Raw genomic sequence first — 9,531 nt, forward strand, 5'->3', positions numbered from 1 at the left:
TTTTGGACATTGTTTTTTACTCTTTGACTCGTGCCTCCTACATAGATGGTATCCAGTTGTCAACGTATCGACTGCCTAGGTCTTCGTTCTTTAGCTCGGGCCGGATCCTTGCTCCCTGTCATTTGCGGCGATGAAGTCGCAGTCACCACAATCGTCGTTTTGATTTTAAAATCCTCGTTTGATCCCGCTTGAATGGTGTTTTCACTTCCGTTAGGACTTGCGAGCAATTTTTCAGTCTGTTTGGCCTCGGCCTGGCAGCTGACGCCTCCGCGTTCATGGCCCTTCATGGCTTTTATGGCCGTCCTTTGGTCTCCCCACTTCGCAGCGGCGTGGTTGCTCCGGAAATTTCTAACTCTGTAATAGGTCGAAGAATTGGCCTACGTTGGAGATTGTATAGCATCCAGGTGTGCCGGTCGTTTAATTGTTCATAAATCTTGCCAGAATTTCGAGAGTCGACGTTCCATGTTGCGAACGTAATGGAACACCCTCAAGTACCCTGCCTAGATGGGCGGACTAATTGAGCTCTGCTAAAAGTGGCATTGTTGTCGGTTACCGTCAACTCTTGACAAATCTGGGGAAAAGCTTCAGAGTAGGCGTTTGACATATTTTGTCTGGTGTCTTCTTGTCTTCGTCCTGGGCGGCACTTTTTAGCTGCTGCATTAGCGCGTCATCATCGTAGGCTTTTTCCACTTCATTGTCATGACTTTGGGGAACAGCTGACATGCTGAAAACAGTGCATACTCTTGAGTGGATTTACAGTCTATGTTTTTTTGGGCTGGTATCTTTTATGCCTTGACAAATAGGCCGCCGGGCTGTCTTTTCCTGGTATGAACTCCACTTTGTAGGTAGTCTGGCTGATAGTTTTTCACTAGAGTTTTGGAGGGTGGAGACGAGCGTTTTGCGGTCCGTCTCAAATGTAAAAGTTTCTGCAGCCGGGTACAGTTAAAAAGCGCCAATACTATGGCTAGCATTTACTTATCAATTTGAGGATAGCACATTTCTGTAGGAGTCAACGCTCTGCTATAACATGACAGTATACTACGTTTTTTTTTTTTTAACTCCATTGAATCTGCACCTATTCCTTTGGCTTTGCATCTGTGATAAGGCAGGTTTCTTTGTTGCAGTAGTTAAGAGAATGGCTGGAAGCCAATTCTTGCTTGACATTATTCAAAGCCCCATCCTCTCTGCTGGTCTATTGAAATGTATTTTTTTTTTTCTCGAGTGAGCTCCCGAAGTGGTTCCTCGACTGATCCAACCGTGGAATGAATCAGCCACAGTAGTTCACCATCCCCAAGCTTCAAATTTTCGAGCGATTCTTTGAACCGTTGATGCGCTTGACTACTGCCTCCACCTAGTCAAGGCCTGGCGTTGATGCCTCACTCGAAGAATGTGTGTTAGAAGCACTTTACTCTAGTTGTCGCGATCTCCCATTTGTTCAAGGTCAGTCCGGCTTCTTTCAATGATATTAGCACAAGTAATCTTCTATAGAACATCCGGACACTAAAGTATCATCGCTTATATTATTGATCCCCTCTTCGTCAGATGGAATCTGTTGGGTGGCGTCTTCGAAATTTTCTGCTGCTGCGTTTTGCTTCAAAGGGAACTGTTGCATATACTCAGTTTGCAGTGAGTTCCGAACGCTGTTATCTGTCGCGATGTCTTGTGAAGCTCTAGCTGGTGGTTGCCCTCATTCGGCCGTGACTTCGAGACACACTTTACATCATAGAGCTGGGTACTGATGCCTTCCGCCGTCGGCGTGACGCGTCTTTCTCGTTTTATGACAACGTTTGACTCCAGCATGTCCGTGCCCATCCTAACAGCACCCGGATCACTTTGTTTTGAGACTGCCACTATTGAAGAAACCCAAGTGGTCGGTCCTGTTGCTGCCTTATGTCGAGTTGTTCTAGCCTCACTCAATATCGCAATATGAAATGGATGCTCCTGTGTGGGCGGGCTACTGGTCTCAAGCCTGCCTTGATTTCGAGTTTAATGCAAGTTTTCAGTTTTTTCGATACCTTGAAGAGGTTTGGAAATTCTTTTTCAGAATTCACACGAGAGTTGTTGACAACTCCGTTTAGGGCTTGTATGAAACGCGTCCTATGAAGTTTCGCAGCTCCCTGCTTGCTCTTTGGATGACGTAAAGGTTTATTTCAACCTGCTTCTCTTTGGCTTTCATATTTCCTCTGAAGACTTCTAACACCGTAAGGACTGCACTCACTCCGTATGACACGAGGTGCATCCTCTTATTTTGCAAGGGTGTTTTCAGGAGGCCCCTCCAAGCCTTTCCGCCAATCACATCAATTCTGGCTCCCGAGTCTAGGCAGAATTCCACCTTGACTCCATCGAGTCCTATGTAGTATTGTGGTAGGGAACTTGCACTCCTTGCCCTTTATGCAGTGGATCTCGTTTTCAGGAGGTCTGTTGTCTGCTTCAGTTATTGGAGTCTTCGCTCTATAACCTCTGCGATATACACAATTGTGCACAACGAATTTTTTTTTCCTGTGTTGGTAGGCGGATCCCCATGCTGGACATTTCTATTTTACTCCGGCATGTGACCGCTGTCCTCTACTTCACGATCAGGGTTTGTTCTGTGCATTTTCTTTCTCTGCTGGCGGTTGTGCCAGCTGCTTCTTATTTGGTACTACCTTCCTTACCGCTACTGTCGTATCTTTCTCTGTACCGGTAGCTTTTCTTTTGGCATTTGCTAGGCTGCGTGCGTCGCTAAACAAAGCGGTTCAAACTCCAGTGCGAGTCTCCTGCTCTCAGAGGGGTTCTCCTTAACCTCGATGATGCGGTGCCTCCTCTAACTTCTGATGGGCTTTCTACATCCTGCGTAACGAAACAGCACGTGGCTTCCAGATGTCCTACACGTACGTGAAACTGATCGATTGTTTCATTTTCCTCCTGCTTCGCTTAGTGGAACACGAGAGGCTCGAAGACTATGTTCTTCTCTTGTGAAAAATGACCGTTTAGTCTTTGAACGGCGGTTTCGTACGAAAGACTCGTGTCTTAGAGCGGCAGAAAGATGTAGAAAATCTTTCCGGCAAGAAGCAGCAACATCGCTGTCCTTCTGTTGTCTTCTTTTCTTGACAGCAGTGGTGCGATTCTCGAATTTCGAATGGCATCGCTTCCAACGCTGGGTCAGTGACGCAGAGTCTGCGTGCGGATAAAAATCAGTTTTGCACCTCCATGCTTATATTGGTCTGACCTGAGAAGCAGGAGCTTCTTTGTTCCATCTCGGGTGTGTCACAACGCCGAGTCGTCTGTCTTCTTTGAGTGTGGTGCCGTCGCTCTGCTGCGTTGTTATTGGTTCGCTTTGAGTATCCCATCTTGGTTCCAATTTGTGTCGTCTTCAGAGTTAATTCATAACGACGACACTCTGTTAAAACGGAGCTGTTTATTCTCTTGCATCCGCATTCACAAAGACTCCACTCTTCTTCTTCTTTGTTATTTGGCACATACCCACGAAGGGGGATTGGCCAGGGTTCAGTGGACTCCATTTGCGGCGCGCACTCAGCCCTTCCTTTTTGTCTTCCTCTGGCTGGCCACTCCTCTGTTTTTACACTCTCAGGCTTCGGGTTTTAGGCAGAGCGGCTCGGGCCATCTTTGGAGGTCGAACGTCGCCGGTGGTTGTGTCATGTACGATTGGCGCAAAACACTACAGGGCTTATACCCAGCTTTTGCTCGCTGCCTCAAGGGGGGTTATGCGAGCCCGCTGCCGCTTGCGTCACTGAGCAAAAAACTCGTTCCGAACGCCATTGCTACCATGCCACTATGTCGAGTCACCGGACTTTCGGGCGCACACGTGACTTTGACCGACATATGGTTTGCGGCCGCACATGGCGCTCGGAAATTCTCGCCACCCCGTCCAGCAACTCTGAAGAACGAACGCTGCCTGCGGTCTGCGGCACAGCGTGTTTCCGCCGCAGCCAAGGTGGGTAGACACGTTTTCTTTTCCAACTTCGCTGCGTCAGGCTTGTTTCCCGAGCTTCTCGGGAGTCCGGCGTGCTTATTCTGCTGTCACGGTGAGTATGCAAGAATGCGGTACGCTTGTGTGTCTGCAGCAGGTTGCCTACATCCTTTTTTCTCTCTCTTTTTGCAGGTGTGCTTGCACTTGCAGTAGTGCGTTCGGCTGGCGATGACATCTGAAATGATGTCAGTTGAGGGTCGTGCAAAATTTCTTTCTTGCACACTGCATATATTTTGCCAGCCACACTGTAACTGTCGGAAGTTTCGACTGCGCTGCATCGCAGCGTCAAGGTTTCTGCGTTTTCGATAGACTTATCGAAACGAGAAGACTTGACACGGCTGCCGTAACCCTAACTCGTCACTAAGTGTGGCTGTAGTGGGGTGGAGGATGTAGCTTGGTCGAAGTTGACACGTGGCAAACGCCGCATTTGCTTCCGACAGTGCTGCAAGTGTACAGCGTGACCAAACAAAACTTTGGACAGCTCAGCCTTCAAGTATAAATGTATGCTTTCTGCCACGCTTGTCCTCATCTCTTCATTACTAAACGCTTTGCCACCATTTAGCGATGCTATTAATCACGTCCAATAATCGGAACACTGAAAAGTCGTCACATGCCGAACAAACTGCGCATAGCAGATATTTACTCATCACCGACGGTTTCAAATGAGATATTTCCGGACACAAACAATTACATATCCACAGTTTCACCAATGCAATTACGTACCATGCTTGAGAGATAATGCATTTTGTATTCTTTTTCGCCATTGCGTTCTGTTTATTTGCTCTCCGACATTATGCTACTCTTTGTGCAAGGAGGCCAGGGCCCCTCACGCTGCTTTTATAGCTTTTTACCTGGCCTACACGCAATATTTCTTCTTGCAGCATATTTCTTTCAATTCGCAATAGTTTATAAAGTTCGTGCGCAGCCATTTTTGATTTTTATATTGGCTCGTGCCAAAGAATCTTGCTCGACAGCTGGTTATTATTCCAGCATGCAACGAGAACTTTGTTGGAGAGCATGCAACTTATTTAGAAACTTCAAGATGCATTTCGTCCACACCTACAACTACACTTCACTGCGAGTTTCTGCATGGTCTTCTTTGCAATACAACAGATACCTGAGCAATTAGCATGGGAAAAAAAGTTGTTACTCTTTCAAGCAAATTATTTTGCTTTACACGACATTATCGGCATTTGCGGAATGATCCTGCCGACTTGTGTGTATAGCTAGTGCGCTTACATACAGCTACATGCGCCAGTTTGTATATACTACACCAAATTCACATATACACCGTGTTCCATACCACGTGCATACTCTGAATTCATAAGTGATCCCATATTTCTGACACGAAACATTGTAGTTTAGCATTTTTATTGTGCTGAGCTCTTTCCTCCCGTTAAACCACCCGTCACTATAATTTCAGATTATAGGGACCCCTTATTCCCTTCAAGGCTGTATATATATATATATATATATATATATATATATATATATATATATATATATATAGTCGTGACTTCCATATGAAGGCTCGAACGGAACGGTCACAGCCATCGCACTGGGAGCACTGTAGCATCCCATTATCAGGGGCCCATATTCGTTAAGCATGCCTGTTTTATAAAAGTCGTGGTCGCACTCATTTCAGAAAATTTAATGACTGGCGCATACTATTTCATCACCAGGTTTTATTAGGGGTGGCACCATTTGATGACGGCATGCGTTATTTACATGTAACCGGAATTTTTTTGAGTATATAAAGTTTTAATACTTTCATTCTGGGTAACTAGTTGAAAAGGGTAACCTGGCACTGACAAGAGCGCGTCGTAACCAAGCACGGTATAGGAGGAAACTCCTCGCCCTCTTGTTCGTGCCAAATTCCATCTGTTAGCTTCCATTTGAGGTTTATGTTGTCGATTGCTTCCGTTTTACACTGGATTTTTATTGTCGGTATTGACACACAGCGAATCAATCTTTTATCACATCTAGCACATCACACACGAGTTAAACATCGTTTTGGAACTGTTTGGTGCTGGATTCCCTTTCGCCATTAATCTCCCAACTAAACACACAAACAAGGGGCCCCTTTCAACTATTATACGTTTTGCGTTTGAGCCTTTTTTCTGCATGTTTTGTCAACTTATCTAGGCGTTCGCAATTCCTTAAAACGTAGTCCATCAATGCCATTAAAATAACTGTTATTCAATTATTTCGAAGGATAGACTCCCTTGTCTAATTCTACATTGGAGAGTCCTCATCAATGCAGTCATCTGTGATCGTCTGTATACTGCGTAATGATTAGTCAGCCTTACACACTATCAAGAGTGCTTCTTGGCCAAGAAATGTGAACGTCAGTTCAGCTCTTTTGTGGTGCGCAAGGCTGTTTTCCTCATCAATACACCGTTGTCGTTGTTTGTCAACTCTGCTTCTTTGCTATTATTTCTTGTTCCGTAGCTATTTACCATATATATGCGTTTTTATTTCTGCCTTTTCAATTGTACTGAGCTCCAGTATATAGAGATATTGGCTGCGCATTTTTCCGTCGTCAGTTACACCTCAAGATTGATCTATCAGGTTCGGGTATGGCGGAAGACAGGTAGTGAAAGCGCAAGATCACATTGCTGATATATGATAACGATGAGGAGAAGAGAGATAAACGAGTGACATTTTTATACAGTGGTTGCAAGAGAGACAAAGGGAGGAAAATGAGAAAAAAAGAAAGGCCGATCTACCTCGAAGGCCCCATCCGTCGGCGGTAGAATATGGCGACGTGCTTTGCCGGCTTCCCGAGGCGGCGGTAACATCCATCACAGACTTTCACGCAGCTTATTCCCGTAAATGTAACGCGGGCTCGCATGCAGCGCCTCTGGACGCAGTGCATCCTTGACAAAGCACAAGCTGCGTGCACTTAAAAGGTGTCTCAGTAGCTGCCCTCTAGTGCATTTAATACCCAACAACTTTGCATGTTGACAAAGCAGACCTAGCAAGGTAAACGTTCCTGAATTTAGAGCTGTCATCAACACAATCTTCTTAATTGCATCCATTGCTTGTCAGGTATGCAACAAAAATTAAACGTCATGAGTGCGCAAGTGGCAGTATGGACAACTAAAGTGCCACCGGTTCCAGCTTGAGAGTGACCTTAAGTATCTTCTGTAATTGGTCATCAGCTCTATGAAAGAATTATGTTCCATTATTATAATCCCCGGTTATTATGGACAACTCGAATAATGCACGGCTTTTCTGAGAGGGAAGCGGTGTTGATGTTTTGCGCCGTTTTAATGCGATAACTCGCTGGTTGGATAATGGACTGGGAGAAAGTGCACGCAGCCCATCGGTGCGAATATATTTTTACATCGTTGTGGACAGCAAAGAGAAAAAAAAAATTTGCTAAGGCCTTAAATATTTTTCCATGTTGGCTGCAAGACATCCGCAAATGCAACGCAGAAGTGCATGTGAAATACGTGATGGCTATTTTCTCTGGGGTGTCATCCTCTATAGTGTCATGGTTGAAGGTAAATCAGCTGACCATTTGCCACAATGCGTGAATATCTGATATAATTCAAAGGACGATTACGCCGCTACATATTGCGAAATCCGAGAGCAAGCGATGCACAGTCAGTAGGGTAGGATATATTGAATTATTGCTTCTATCGAACTGGATGAACACACCCTTAAAAACCCGTGAAAAAGTATAGTAGTGTTCGTGTTTATCGAACTCCCGTTATTGGAGCATTTGATATATCTTTGTGTGCACCGTCTCCCTGCGAGGGAAGCTTGCCCTAATGTCGCCTCATGATCACTCTGCACACGCAGATCCATCTTAGGCACCTGCTCATAGCGGCGGCGGCGCTAATGCTGCAAAACCGCTTGATGTGGTGAACGTCGAGCCCTCTTGAAATTGGCCTTTAGTCTGCTGTGCTTGTTTTCAACGCGACACTACTGCCATGCGAGGAAGCCAGTATTCGATGCACTCGTTGTTGTGCGGTGAAGCCAGTCCAACTGACCGAAATCTAGAGACAGCTCTCGCGTGGCTTTCTTCGCTGCTGAAGGCGACGCAAAGATCAGCTGTAACCAATTGTAACTGATATATTATTGCATTTATAGCGTGCCATTACTTAATCTTTTAAAGTCGGTGATTGCGTTTTCCAAAGCACTACCCGACTTTCGTCTGTAACGATAATTCTGCCAGGCGGCGTGAGACGCGAGCAGCGCTTGCTCCGATCTGGCTGTCACCCGTTAACAATGTTATTAACGATAAGCCGCTATTGGTGCGCACACTCCCAGACACTCTTAGAGTGAGGTGGAGGGGTGCAGCTGTTCCGGTCTCAAGGGAGATGCCCTCGACGTGGAAAGTTTAACCGGAATTCAGCAACCTGTAGTGACAGAAAGGAGTGGCCGTTTGGTGCTCAGCTTTCAAGCCAGAGTAAGGGTCGAAGTCAGAATTAACAAACAAATCAGGCTTTATGTACAGCAGGACATGATATAGAGGAATTCACACTAGCGCTTCAAGTACACCGACAAGAGGCTCGCAGAAAGACTCTGCAAGGCATGAAACTAAATAGGCTTTCAATAACACAGAGGCTCTGCAACACTGAATAATGCACGAGAGAATCAAACAAACACCAAATTGTTCACCGAGTACTGTCGCAGTCTGGACAGTCCGGATGTGGTCGTCCTGTAGACAAGCACCGCTCCCTCGCAAATCTCGCGGGCTTTCCAAACAGCTGGATGACCCTTTGATTGACCGCAACAATCGCTTTAACACTTTCTCTCACTAGCTGCCTGGTCGCCTAGCACAAGCGACGGGACCTCAATAAGTAGGGCGCGCCGCGTCTGTCTGTTAGAACGCGCCAAGGCAAGTGCGCACGTACACGTAACTTTCGCCCTTAACCGTCCTCTCTTCTTCCCGCCGACTCGCGCATCGTCATTGGTTAGTGGCGGCAGAACCTTCTCGGGAGGTCTAGCACATTATCGGCCGATTGAGTCACCGTTGCCGCCGGGTGATGAGGTGGGTGTGACGCCGATGCACGCAAGGCTACGGTCTCTCCTCGCGCGGAAAAGGAGACATTTCTCCTACATTCTAGAAATCTCTGTGACGCCGCGCTAACTCAATAAAAATGTGCGCCGATTTCGTGCCACTGGCCTAGGGAGAGACACGTGAGGGTTAGTCACTGGATAGTTTTGAGAATTATCAAATGGCTTAGTGAGGGTGCGCTCAACGAGCCCTCCTCTTCGACGCCTGCCTCGAGGTGCTGCTCGGAGCCCATGCAGGACGGGGGACCGCTAGCCTGGGTGTATCGTATCTGCAGTGTATGCAACCCATAGCCCAATGGGGAAGTTTTGTCGACAACAATGTAGAGCAATGTAGATATGGTGGTTTAACCAACAAGCCTGTTAACATCGGCGTCTTGCTAACTCCAATCAATCATATTGTGTCAGCCGTAGCGGCCGTAAAGGCAGTCAGTTAATTGTCAAGAGTTCATGTCGATAGGTGGTGTTTAGTGGGTGAGCACCGTATATATGCGCTTGGTTCAGGTGGTCAGATATCCCAATAATCTAGTACA

Source organism: Amblyomma maculatum, chromosome 2 (assembly GCF_055883805.1).
Source record: "Amblyomma maculatum isolate TAMU_Amacu chromosome 2, ASM5588380v1, whole genome shotgun sequence".
Taxonomy (NCBI): Eukaryota; Metazoa; Arthropoda; class Arachnida; order Ixodida; family Ixodidae; genus Amblyomma; species Amblyomma maculatum.